We start from the raw sequence: 8,906 nt of genomic DNA on the forward strand, positions 1-8,906 counted from the left end.
CCACGGAGGACATCTCCCCTCCTTCCGATCTTTGCAACCACCCACTGCAGCTCTTCTGCCCTCTCTCTCTCTCTGTCTCTCTGGGCATCTGCAGGATGACACCATGCTCAAAGTTGAACAGGCCTTGCCTGCCAGTTGGCGGGTGGAGACAGTGGACTGGATGAGGGTGGGGGCTGAACTGTTGCCATTGGAGATGGCAACAGATGCTTCTTGGTGGAGGCTGAGCTTGGCTAATTCAGGGCTTTGTGGTTTGAGACAGAATCCCAATTATTTCCAATTAGAAGATTGTAGCGACAGCTGCTGTGAATGGGAGCCTCCCCTCGCTGCGCTAGGAACCTGTCATGTTTAGCTGGGCTCTGATACCTGTGTCTGAAGGTCTTAAAATGTCCTTCCCTCCCCCTCCCTCATCCCAGCCCTTGTCCACCCCTCACAAAGCAAATCTTCCTCTTTCTTGCACAAAGCCACTACTCACATGGAACTTGGCAGGAGCATCCTTATCTCTCCCTAGCTGAACCTTTCATTTTTGCTTTTCTGTCTCCAGCTTTAAATATCCCCATTCCACTGCCCAAAACCTGCTCCTCTACCAGCCTCCCCCACCACCTCTCCCTGCCTAATGATGTATGGGGCTTTGTCTTTTTGCCTGGAGCTGACCCAGCCTGCCAAAAGCAGAGGACAATCTATTTTCTTTTTCTTTTTTTCCTTGGCAAAACTCATCCCTGAAGGAGTTATTTAAGGAAACTGTGCGTGGAGGAGGGGAGCCAGCAAAGAACTCCTGGTTTAGAGTGAGAGAAGCTGCTGTGAAAGTCCTGGGATCCTTTCTTCCCCACCTCATATAGGCATATCATGTTGTCACAGAGGCACTAAATAGAGGGGCTGCTGCAGTGTTTGGAGTCCACTGCTAGCCCTTCAGCTAAAAAAAGGTAGGTGAAGAGGTGGAAATGCTGGGAACAAGAAGCCACTGATGCCTGGGGTAGCTGGCCTTTCTTCTGAGAACCGCAAATCAATAGGCAAAAGGAAAAAAAAAAATCCTGGGAATATATAAATAGAGATATCCTGGCAGGAGGGTCAGGGGAAAGAGCTTCATTTATAATTATATAAATATAAGAAAACTCATGGCTAAGGGTGAAGTGTATGGCTCAGGGGAACCATCCAAAGTAGAAGAGCTATTTGCTTGAGCTTCCTAGTCATCAAAATGGAAAGTGAGCAACGTGATTCAAGAACGATCTCCAGGAGGGAGAGACGTCCACGTAGTTCACAAATGCATGGGAAGCATGGTGTGAGTTTCTGATGGGGGTGGACTCCCTCATGCAGTAGATGAAATCCATTTTGTCCTGTCATTCTACTGACCTCCGAGGGCCTTACACTAGGGTTGAATTTGGCCTCTTTTGTTTCAGTAGGGACTAGCCATGCTGTCCTCCTTCACTCTTGCAAACACCTGCTGGAGGCTGCAGTAGCTCCTGGATTAGATCTGAGCATCTAACAGGGAATCTAGGGGAACAGGCACTGCCCTGTGCACTCTGAGAAGGCAGCATTAGGGGGAGCCCATGCTATGCCTTTATCCAGATTTAGTAAATGCTGCTGCTCATGTGAACTCTTGGAGGATCAATTAAATTCTCTGCTGGCACCAACTCCATTGGCTTCAGCTGAGATATGCCAGTAGAGTATGGCCTATAATGATCGTCTCCATCACCATCTTCCCCCTGCGTTCTTTGTGGGCTCCAAGAGCCACTGTTTTGACCATGACATTTTTAATGGTTCACTGTCATATTTAATATTTCATTTTGAACTCCTGGTGAAAGAGAAGCAATGTTATTGGTATATTGGAAAGATTAGGAAAGCCTGAGAACACAAATGCCACCCCAGTCCTGTTCCCAAAACTACAAGCAAACCCCATAGATACTGAGCTGTTGAAACGATTTGGTTATTTAGACAACTATTGTCTTTCAATCCCTGTGCAGCACTTAGACACTACAAATGTAAGTGCCTCGTAAATGCAGATAAATGGACAAGATTAGCCCTTGACACGAGCTCATGCAAAAAAGGAGTTTTCAAGGGCAAAATTAGTAACACTGTGGAGAAATACCTGTTATTTGAAACCTCAGTCTCAAGTCTCCAGAAGGGATCCTGTTGGAAGGAAGAGAAAACCAGTGGAGATAAGACTTGAGCATAGACTAATTCCGTCAGTGACCCTGGCAACATTACTTATTTCACATCAGAAACCAGAAAAAAGTGGTCACATTTCCAAGAGGGTTCAGCTAAATGGGTATTAAGCCCTTTTGAAACTCTAGTCATAAGTGTCAATATGGGGAACAGCGAGGTGTTGTGTGCTCTTGAAAATACTACCCCACTTCTGGGCTGTTGGGCTTGAAAACCAGTGTGCTTTGTGAAGTGTCTGCTTCAGGTTCCTTCAGTGGGGCTATAACACTTCACCCTAGCTGAACATCTGGCCCAGTGTATTTTCACCAACAGATTTTTTTTTTCCCCATAACAATATCGAGGTGACCAGCAGCAAACGGGTGTTGATTTCTGTTCATTTTCAGCTTGCCTAATGCTAATCTCTGTTTTAATTGAATTAACCAGTGACCATTATAACTTTCAAACAGTGAACCAACTCCTCCAGTGCCATAAACAGATGGTCTTGCAATGGATGGCATTCCAGGTGACACCAGCTGAAGTTCTGGCCCTACAGTTTAATTTATCCACACTAAAGAAAATATAGAGCCAGGTAAAAATAAGTGTAACATGAACCCCTCCCCCCGCAAACAAACCAATGAACCGGAAAAACCCTTGTTTCTAACCAAGATACAGTTTTTAAGCAACAAAACTGCACTGTACCTATTACATCATGTACAAAATCCAAGTGCTTAAAAGCCAGGAAATGAATAATTAAGGACATCATACATCTTTTATTGTCTACATAATGAGCATGAAAGGTGAAATCCTGGCGCCATTGAAGTCAGTGGCAAAGCTCTCATTGACCTCAGCTGAGCTAGGATTTCACCCAAATTGTTTTATCTAGTTGAAATAAATCTATATTTTATCACAACTCCGCAACCTTAACTCTGACCCCAAGTAGACAATATTTTATCAGTAATCTTAAAACATGACTACAAAACCTAACCTTTCTGAGGAGCACGCAGACTAGGAAGTCATGTTAGTCAAATGAAGCAACTGTGCATATATAAATACATATTTAACCATACATTAATCTTTACAAATGTTTTCTTATTGCATATATAGGGCAGTATTCAAAAGTCCTTGAATTGGTAATATTTTCAGCTTAACAGTATCCCTTAAAAGAAAATGTTTACACACCAAAAGTGATACAATGAAAATAATATAAAAAAGGGAAAAAATCATGGGTTAAGCAGGAGGTTGTCTTGCTGAGATAAAATGTGAATTTTATTATACCTGATTTAAATGTATATGTTCATTATGTGGGCAGTGTAAGATTTCTGAAGTCCTTAATCATTCATTTCCTTGCTTTTAAGTGTGAAGGTTTTGCAAATGATGTGATAAGTAAGTACATTGTTGTCACTTAGCAACCTTAACTGGTTTCTGAAGTGAAGTTGTTTGTTTCTATAATAAATGAGCCTCTCAGATACCATGGTGATGAGCAAAGGAGACAGTGCATGCCTAGACAAAGCACTATCTTGATAAATATTATATTGCTTAGATATATAACACCTCCACGAGGCTGGAATATCTCCTTCCCCCTCCTAAAACATAGGGCCCTCATCCAAATCCTGCCGACATGAATAGAGAAGCTCCTGCTGACTTCGGTGGGCTTTGGTTCCAAGTCCTGAGTGCTTTCTTTTCTGTGCCCAAGCTCCAAATGCTCACACACTTGTCTCCTCTGATTCTAACTTAACCCTCCTGACACTTGTGCCTTAATCCCCAGTCAACCACAGCTGGATCATATCCCGTCTCTTTGCCTTGGCTCTTTTGTGTGCTCTTCCAGTGATGCAAAGTGGCTTTAAGTCTGGTTTAACTGGCAGCAGCTTTCCCTCTCATCTTACAGACCCTTCTTCACTCTGATGGCACCTCCTCATGCCAGGCATCCTGCCCAGGGAGATGTGACTGGGACAAAAGGAAGTTTTTCTTGTTGGGATAGGTCAATGTCCCAGCATTCCCTACCGTTCACAATCATCTTTTGGAGCCATAGGCAGTTTGGGACTAACAGCAGGCTTGTGGCTGCTGTAATATATATGGGAGGTTGTACACATACTTGGCATTAAACTGGGTGAAAGAAGTTGACTCTCTCCCTGTCCTCAAAAACACTGGGCTGGGCACAGTTCCAATGAAGCTGATGCCACACGCTGATAGTTGCAACTCTTGCTTCAGCTCATCGGAGTTTCGTTGCATCTCTTCCCACAGCATTCACCCGACATCCGTAGTCTTTCTGCTCTCCTCCCCTCACTCCCATTGCTTGCGCTCTCTCAGTGACCCCTTAATTTACACTTCCATTTTGCCATCTGCTGTTGCCACTCCTTATATTTAAATTGTGGTTTTAAATAAGGGTGAGCCATGTGAACTTCCTTTTTTGTTTTTAGAAATCACATCCATATTCATAGCCTACTAATCATGTCCAATAAATCAGAATTCATTGTGTAACATACTAACCCCTCATGTTGTTCCAGTTTTTAATCTTGTAGGAAAAGCAATCGTGTATGCAATGCACTTAAAGAGGTTGAATTGGGCTGTTGCATGTGTCTCATTGAGTCACTGCAATTGTTTGTAGACTATTGCCTGTGCCTCAGAATCTAAACTGTCACTTAAAAGTATAATTATGCTTCTAGCTCGTATGATTATGAAAGTAACCTTCAAAGTGTAAATTGAGTACAGCCGATGCAATGACGTCTACATGAATCTGCAGATCATTAGGTCCATCTGTGAGATCAGACTGCTGGTCCATCTTGCTTGGCATCCTGTCTCCTTTTCCAGATGTTATAAACAGGACCTACATTTTTGTCTTTGCTGAAGCTTTTGCTTTCTCCAGCTTCATTTTCATGAGGACATTGTGTGGTAGGGGTGACTTTAAATTTCTGAAAGTAGGTTACGGGAGTGTTAAGAAGAAACTCTTTGGTGGGGCCAAGTAACCCTCTTGGTCTCATATGCTGAGAGTTATTCCCATGCAGTCAGAAGAAGTTAACATAGTCATTACTGTATGTTGCAATAGTGTTAAGAAAAGACACTAGAAGCTATTTGCTATGCACAAATGTACTTAGTCTTATGCAACTCAGGAAATACGTTGCATATTCATGAGTGCCATGAACTATCACCTCATGTAGTAGCTAAATGTTTGAGTATAGATGGGCATACAGAATTTTCATCACAGGCTTTGAGATGTCTCAGGATTGATTAAGCCACACATCACTTGATACTACCAGTAGAGATTGAGAAACAATTGTTGAACTACTTTTGCAGAATGAAGCATGGGGAATTTTACTGGCTGACTCACTCAACGTTGGAGGCAGAAGCAGTCATAAAATTTAAAGAGTTTGGACTATCTGCCCACCTTGCTGCCTAATCCACATACCCTTCACCCAGCACTGTAGTCCAGCTACAGCTAGATCCTCGACTACTCAAAAACCGCGGGGGGAGATGACGTTCCAACTCCTTCAGGAAGTGCTGTTCAGTACAGCTCCATTAAGCTTACCTGAATAACTTTAATTTACACCTACCAAGATGCTGGCCCCACATATTTCTTCCCCCACAGAAATAGAGCTATTATCGCCTGTAACAGATTTTGAGCTTCCTCCACTTAATAATTCAGTGGTGAACTTTAGAGTTGAGCTCAGTTAAAAAATAACTCACCGACTTGGTAAGTATAAAATCTCCATCTCTGCTGCCTTCACATCTCCCTCCTTCCCTCACCCCTGGCCCAGCCAACCTCCTACCTACAATCTAAACATTCACTATTATTATTCACTGGAGCGAAAAAGAACAAAAAAAAGTCATTTCCTCTCCTTGGGACGGTTATTGTTTTCTCTGCTCCCAGAGGTCTGAGGTCTCTGTCATTATATGTGATATTTTATAATAGGAACTGTTCTCCTAGGCACCGGTGAGTTCATCTGCAGGGATGTGCAGAGCCTGAAGATTCAAATTTACACCTCCTGGATGCAGCTGTAATTGGGACTCCCGGGAGAGGAAACCCTGACAAGTGACACAAATAAACCCTGCCAGACCCCCTCCAAGACCTGCAGCAGCAGAAATTCCCTGGAGGAATCTCGTGCCCAAATTACTCTTAAACAAATGCTTCTGCCATAACTGAGGATGTAGCTACCGATGGTCTGTGAGGTGTTTATAGAACACATTTACTGGGCTTATTTTCAACCGTTTTCTCCCAGTCAGTGAGAATGAGTTGCTGCGCTGGAGAACTGAAGCTGGGAGAAAAATCTAATCAAAAGCCGTTACTGGAAGCTTTTGTTTATACACAATAGTCGTCCAGCCCTGGTTCTGAGGGTGTAAGTAAAGCAAAACACCTCTCCTTTTGCATGCACACAGTTTTACTAGTAAAGATGTCCTTATGCCAGTATTCCTTATTTTCACAGGCAAAAGTGAATAAAGTACTTTAATGTTATTTTGGATGAGTCCAGAGTGAGATCTGCAGTGGCACACAACTGCTGGTAAAACAAATGTATCCCTTAACTAAGTAGTGAAGCTACAAAAGCTGTGTATTATGCAAGCTTTCTACAAAAATGGATGTCCTCATTGCAAATAGAGATGCTCCAGTTCAGCCACAAGCCCTGCGCTTGATGAAAGAACCACCTGGTGAAACTCTTAGCACAAGGTTGAATTAACAGATCAGTATGGTCTCTTCTGGTGTTAAAATCCAGGAATCCAGATGTGTATCTTGTTTTGGATATCCCTTAGAAAGTGTAGTGTGCAGGGCATGGAGCATGAGAGAGAGAGGGGCATGCAATTGTGGGTTGCAATCTGGGTGCTCTTCAGGGGTTGTCTGACCTTTATTATTGTCACCCTGACATTGCCTTCTAGTCCTCTCGAGTGGATTTGGAGGACCAGGACTCCACTGAAAGCTTCCATTTTAGGCCTCAGGTGGCACATGGTGGCACAAATTCAGCTCTAATTTAAGCCCTTGCAGTAGACTTTTAATAACATACTTGAGTATGCTCACAGGTTAATGGTACTGCAATAATTTAGTGAGGCTTTGAGAGAGAACTTTTGAGGAAGGTGGTGGATCCAGTTCAGTCCTTCATATCTTAGTCCTTTATCTGTCATGACAGAGGTCCGTGCTCTGGAACTTCTGATCCTGCATCCATTCCCAAACTATGGCTTATACATGGGGCTAGTATGCTGCTATACTGTCATGTAATATCTTTACATAACACGGAGCGGCCAACCCATAGTGTCTTGAGCTGATGAGGACCCTCGGACGCTATTAAAGTTCCATTACACAGCTCCTTTCATCATCTTTTTGCTTGTGGGAAGGTTTTCCAGGTGCAGAACTGGACTTGTGTGCATTTCCCCAGCTCACAAACAGAAGATGATTTAATTGCACAAGAAAATGTTCCCTCTAATCTCATTGAATTAGTCATCTCTCCCTCAGTCATCTCTCTATATTTTTGGTTAGAGAGACTGAAAATCTTAATATATCAATGACATTTATAACACATGTTAATATTATAAAACGTCAGTGCTCTATTTGCAGAAATGAATACTGATGTGATGGGAGCATTTTATTATGTCAATGACTTTCATAATAAATATGATAAAAACTGTGTCATCTTTTATTTTCCCCCTAAATAAAAAAAAATATAAAACCACCTAACCAATTATCTCAAGGTTACTGCTCTGTTACCTGGTTAATTTATTCAACAGAGCTATTTAAAAAAAAAAAAGTTTTGTAATGGGTTTTCATGCTTTCATCATCTACTGATTGATTTTGTATACTTATTTGTTTACGCAGGGCTGGACTATGATGCCTGTTATTCAGCATACAGGGGCATAAATGAGAAAGAGAAACCATATGTATCTTTAAGTTGATGACCCTAGAGCTATTAGTCCTCCATTTCATGGACAGGTTCAAATAGTTTTAAAGGGCTGAATTTATCTCGTTTCTGGTTCATATACTTAATGAAGGAAAGGTTTATAATTCCATGCATGGTGAGCTCTGGAATTAAGTTAGAATCATGCAGCTCTTGATCTTCCACGTTCTACACAGAATTAGTGCCTGTTCTGTGCAATACTTACAGGTATCCTCATTAAAGCTCCTCCATCTGTTTTAGTTGCATGAACCTCTATGTGCTCCTTGTTTCTGCCCACATCACAGCATTCCACCGTGCATGACTGTGTGGGGCCAACATGGATCGGGAGGTGAGGTGCAGGGAAGAAAGAAATTTCTACCCAGTTGCCTCCCCTCACTTCACATGCAACTGAGTGGATGTATTACAGCCATGGCCCCATCCTAGTCTTTGCATAATCAGACCCACAGTACTCACTACTGAATACAGCACTGAATACTGTGAGTAAATGGGAGTTCTCCTACTGGAAAACAATGCTGACAACTCTAATATGTAGATCCACAAAATAACGAGGATAGACTGGGATTACATCTTCAAGGTTTTATTTTTCCCATAAGTGTGAGAAGTAAAAACTAATATTAGAGAGAAAGTGAAAGAAGGAGAGAGAGAGATGAGATGCTTATAAAATAACATATTTGTTGGTGCCAAGATTTGAACAAAAATTAAATACCAACAAACACTGCAGTACTCATAATACCATTGTGAAAGGCAGCAGCACTAAGTGCTGCGCTTGGTAACGTCTGTGTGACTGGTCCCTAAGTTAGCATAAAACTTAGTGTTATACATTATGATAAGGGATATGTAATATATTATTACACACACACACACACACACACACACACACACACACACACACACACA

General features: G+C 42.2%; 1 long non-coding RNA gene across 2 annotated transcripts; it reads left to right on the forward strand.

The window, feature by feature from the left end:
* The first annotated feature begins 370 nt into the window (after positions 1–370).
* Positions 371–7,871, forward strand: LOC109292885. 2 transcript variants are annotated; one of them, XR_002096199.1, is made up of 3 exons: positions 371–920; positions 5,720–5,824; positions 6,059–7,871. It is a non-coding gene; the product is annotated as an uncharacterized LOC109292885 (long non-coding RNA). The 2 variants fall into 2 exon arrangements; XR_002096200.1 differs by lacking the exon at positions 5,720–5,824 and having other exon boundaries at positions 379–920.
* Positions 7,872–8,906: the final 1,035 nt, after the last annotated feature.

Source organism: Gavialis gangeticus, unplaced genomic scaffold (assembly GCF_001723915.1).
Source record: "Gavialis gangeticus isolate Ggan-Ray unplaced genomic scaffold, GavGan_comp1, whole genome shotgun sequence".
In the NCBI taxonomy this organism is placed as follows: domain Eukaryota; kingdom Metazoa; phylum Chordata; order Crocodylia; family Gavialidae; genus Gavialis; species Gavialis gangeticus.